At 39.1% G+C, this 5,080-nt stretch overlaps 1 long non-coding RNA gene across 1 annotated transcript in view; it reads left to right on the forward strand.

Moving 5' to 3' along the window:
* The first annotated feature begins 2,547 nt into the window (after positions 1-2,547).
* The window catches only part of LOC138172489 (uncharacterized), a 94,054-nt gene continuing 91,521 nt past the window's right edge, over positions 2,548-5,080 (forward strand). The window contains exons 1-2 of the long non-coding RNA XR_011171132.1: positions 2,548-2,640; positions 3,083-3,320. This is a non-coding gene — a long non-coding RNA (uncharacterized lncRNA). The remainder of the gene's footprint in view (positions 2,641-3,082; positions 3,321-5,080) is intronic.

Consider the following 5,080-nt stretch of genomic DNA (forward strand, 5'->3'; position numbering starts at 1 on the left):
AGCTAAAGGTGACCCCAGAGACCACATCGTCAAACTCTCTTCATAGTTGAGGAAACAGGGGCTCCAGGACATAAAGTGACTAGTCCAAGGTCATACATCACCGGTAAACTTCAAAGAAGGGATTTGAACTCAGGTCTTATGCTCTTTCTGCTATACCATAGGTAATGAGATAACAGGATGTCAGTATTTCAAAGGTCCTTAGGGGTCATCAGGTCCACATCTGTCATGTAACAGATGAGGCAGCTATGGCCTTGGCCCTAGAAGGATCTTAGGGACTCTGACTTCAAAATTAGGGTCTTTGTCTCCTGTATCCCATCACCTCTAATACAAATGTTATTCTTATTACCTTCATTCTTGGAGCGTACTTCCTCTTCCCTTTCCACTCTTAGACCCCATTATCTCCTTTAAGACTCAGCTCAAGTGCTACTTTCCAAAGAAGCCCCTTTGGAGTCTATCATCTTCGTGTTTTGCTCTTGCCCATTATCTTTTAATTATTTGCATAATATTGTGTAAGTATGCATAAGCACATGCCCTCCTAGCCTCCCCCCTCTTTCATATTTGTCTTTGTATTCCCAGTACCTAAGACAGTGCCTGACTCCTAAGGAGAGGAAAATTGACTTGACCTGTGATTTCATTGGTACAGAGAATTCCCAGATGAGCTATCTCCCTCTCTCTATGTGGTTCCACACCTTTTCTGCAATTTATATTCTTGAGAGGGCTTTTTAACTCGGAGTCCCTTAACTCCTTTTAAAAACAAGTCTTTGTCAGTATAATTGGCTTCCCTTGCAATCCCATATATTTTATCTTACGCATTAAAAAATTTTGTTGTGAGGAGTCCACGGACTTCACCAGGGTGCCATGACCCAAAAAAGTTTCAGAACCCTGTATTAGAGAATTATGTAGTGCACTGAAATGGTAAGTGACTTGCCCAGGGTCGCACATCCAGTATGTGTTAGAGAGGAGACAATTCCATCTTTAGGACTTCAGTGCCACCTCTCTCCACCTACCACACAGTAGGTAATTCATGAATGCTTTCTGACTGTCTACATTTTAAAAAGAGGAAAATGAGGCTTCAGGTAGTGAGATGATTTGCTTAAAGTCACTCTACATTATTAGGTGTCAGAACCTGGATATATCCAAGGCTTCAAGGTTCATGACCAGTAATATATCCACTACAGCATGGTGCTTACTATAAATAACACCTGTTTTTCTTCTTTTTGATATTTGTTGTGTAGAACAACTGTGTACAGAACAACTCAGGTGATTCTGGCCATCATCTAACTGAAGCACAAATGGTTATTATTCTTTTTATTATCCAAACAATTTTATCAACCCCCCTCCCCACTTCCCATTCTATTGGGTAGACCTAGCTTTTTATTAATTCATGCAAAGATTTGCTCAATTTAATTAAAGAAACAGTCCTTTCTTGTTCTTCATGTACTATGAAACCGAGCACCTAGTTTTAAAATATTATGGTCAATTCTACATATAAATCTTGCACAGGTAATGAACATATTCTTTAGATTGCAAGAAGGCCTGGACACTTATCTTATTCTTTAAGATAAAATACCACATCCATATAATGCATTACTAAGCTTTCTTCTCTATATATACATTGCCTGGAATCCCATTTTCCATTAAATAATAATCATTGTAATTAATAGACTGGTTATTTTATCTCCTTAATCTGGTTACAGTAATTTGTCAAAGGTATGCAAATGAATGCTAAAAAAAAAGCAGCTCATTCTTATTTTCTAAAGGGTGTGTGTGTCGCTATTCAAATAGTAATTCCCTATCGAATTTAATAAGATACCTTACTCCATATAATTCTTTGAAAGAAAAGCCACTGAATGTTTTACCTCTCCTACACCCTATTTGATATGTTTTAGATTAATTTCTCTTTTAGTTAGTGATTGCTAATGGGTTTATAGACTGCCCAGAATTCTAGCATTGCCCAAATGGATAGAGTAGGATTTATCCCTGGGTTTTCATGGTGTCTCCTCTCAAAGTGGTCTTTGAATGAATGTAATGCCCTGTAATGATGCTGATCATTCACACAAAGCATGTCTGCCTTGGTGAAAACAGCTCATCCCACCTTAAATCTGATGAGTAGGTTTGGTTTCCAGCATTGTAGCTTTGGTGTGCTGGACAGTTGTAGTTGAAGTCAAAAGACTTGGCTTCAAGTTATAACATTGCCACTTCTTAACCTTATGACCTTGAGCAAGAATCACTCCTTCAACTGTCTCAAATTTTTCAGAGACACTCAAATTTTTCTCTCTTCTTACCCCTCCCTTATTCTCTTTCTAATCCACAAATTTTCTCACCAACACAATAGTCATTGGAGGTAATTGTTGTTATTATTCCTATTTTATAGATGGGGAAACTGAGACTGAGGGAGATTATGTGACTTGTCCAGAGTCACAGAGCTAGAAAGTGTCTGAGGCTGGATTTGACCTCCCATCTTCCTGAATCCAAATCCAAGAAGACCACTATCCATTACACTACCTAGTTATTTACCTAATATCCCCTGTATCTTGTTTAAAAGGTTCATGCACCCTCCTGGGAACATGTATACCCCAAGTTGGGAACCAGTAGATCACACGATTTCTCTGTTCCTTCCCAGCTCTGGAACACTCAAAGGTGAGGTCATTTTTCCTTTTTATCTTTGTATTCCCAGTGCCTAGCATGGCACTTTGAGCATAGTAGGTACTTTATGTCTGATGGACTGAATCAAATGGAATTTAATTCAAACGTGCTTTTACCAATGTATGTCCCTCATCCATGCAAAGCATTCAGACAGTATAAAGCATTCCCTAGCAAAGATTCTGTAGGCACCAAGTTGAAAAGAACCTGATTAATGATAGCACCTGAGATAAGTGGCACTTTAACCAACCTTAACTGTTGATGTATGATGACATAATGTCCCCTCCAATTAATGACAAGGATATAAAACACCTGTATTTAGCAGAGCAGATGCTGCTTTTATGGTTAGATGCACAGAGTAAATTGACTTCTAAAGGACCATCTATAACTTACTTTCCTATTATTTGTTTCTATATTTGTTTCATTATGTATGTTATAGGTGGAAGATGAAATTTAACCTCAGATTCTGCACCTGTGCAACTGAGGGATATATGCAAGCTTGTGATTTAACTAAAGACAACTTCTACAGCACAAATGCAGCAGAAGGCGACAGTAACCTTTTCTGTTCAGAGGGTGCCTTTCATCCCAGGAGAGCCCAGAATGTTCAGGATGGATTAATAATCAATCACTTACTATTTATTGGGTACTGACTGTATTCAAGACACTGAGAAGTTATGGTGAGTACTAAGAAGTAGAAGGAATATTCCCTTGGGGGTCTTATAATCTAGCTGTGGAAATTATATACACATATTAAAAGGTAAATGGCACAAGGCGATTCATGATATGTGTCCAATGAATAGCATAGACAATGAACTGCAGCATGAGGTAGTGGATAGGATAGTGGACTTTGAGTCAGAAAGACTTGGGTTCAAATCCTGCCTCAGGTTAAGTCCTTAATTTTTCTGGTCCTCAGTTTCTTCATCCATAAAATGAGTGGGTAGTACTCTATGTCCTCTAAGTTCTAAATCTATGCTTTAAGAATACTATAGGAGAGCTCACCAAGGGGGATGTTCTGTAGGAAAGATGGGACCAGCTTGATGAAGAGAAGGAATGTGGGGGTGGGGCTGAGGGTGGGGGAGGAAGAGGAAGGTGAGCCCTGTGAGTAAAGTATCATAGAAATGAGACTCTCAGGGCTATCAGCCCAAGTGAATGGACAGAAGCAGTCACGCTGACCATCTCACGGCTGGTGAACAATAGATCTGAGGAGGAATAGTGTCCCAGATGCCAGTTACCTCCTGAACCTTCAGAAAAAGCTATTTTTCCCTAGCCATTATTTTAGTCCTTTTAGAAGATAAAGAAGGGATGTGGATTATGACTTATTTCTGGCTCATGAACTTTTGTAGTCTTTCAAGACCATGGATTCTAACTTATCTCTACCTTATCCCTAAGGTACAGTTGAAAGGCTGGCTGTTTAGCAGTAGGTGGGTGTATAAAAAGACAACCTGCGTTTTAAATGTAAAGTTAAAAGACAGTCTCCTTCTCTTGCCTGACTGTGTCGACACTTAAAAACAGCAGCATCAACAACACTAGTTTAGATACTCTTATGGGAGATCATGATCTCTTACACGTTACTGGGTACTACCTTGCTGGAGAATTGACTCAGAGGATAGGAGGGCAAGAACTGTTTGGCATCTCACATTCTTGGCTATTCTGCTACTTCAGTTACTGGGCATAGTTAGAAAATGCTGAAGAAACATAGCTTTGATTGGCTTGTACCTAGAGCACATATCGAGAATGTGCTGAATCTTAAGGTAACATCAGCTTTTGGGGCACTCACATCCTGCTGTTGCCTCTTACTTAGTTTGCAGCCCACTGAAATCTCTAGGTAATCTGGAAAAGATAGCTCATGCACAAAAGAAACAGTGCATTTGACTAGATTTTGTCTCTTGTCCTTTGGAGGAACTCCTTAGTGAAGGTCCTTCATTTATTTACCTTTTCTTTGTTCCCCTTGTCCACAGATAAATAACTACAAGGTAATTTGAGGAGGGACTGAGCACTAACAACTAGCTACTTTAGCAAAGGCTTCTCATAGGAAAAGATACCTGATCTGAGCCTTGAAGTAAGTTAGGATTTCTAAGAGGGGGAGATGAGAAGAAACTGTATTCCAGCCATGTCAGGCAGCCTGTGAAAAGGCAAGAAGACAGGACATGGCATATGGATTTCAAGACAGCATGTAGACCAGTTTAGTTGGAAGATAGAGTGTATGAAGGGAAATAATGAGAATTACTTGGAAAAGTCGGTGAGGCCCAAATTCTAGAGGAATTTAAGACCAGGTTGAAGGGTTTATATTTTAACAATACAACAAATTTTTGTTTAAGAAGAAATTGGACATAGTGGAGAGTGTGCTGGACTTGAAGTCAGTAAGAGCTAAATTAAAATTCTATCTTAAATCCCTACTAGTTGTATAAACTTAGATGAGGCATGTAAACTTTTCTTT

Source organism: Petaurus breviceps, unplaced genomic scaffold (genome assembly GCF_028583685.1).
Source record: "Petaurus breviceps papuanus isolate PSGF00001 unplaced genomic scaffold, PetGlider_PUasm1.0 128, whole genome shotgun sequence".
In the NCBI taxonomy this organism is placed as follows: domain Eukaryota; kingdom Metazoa; phylum Chordata; class Mammalia; order Diprotodontia; family Petauridae; genus Petaurus; species Petaurus breviceps.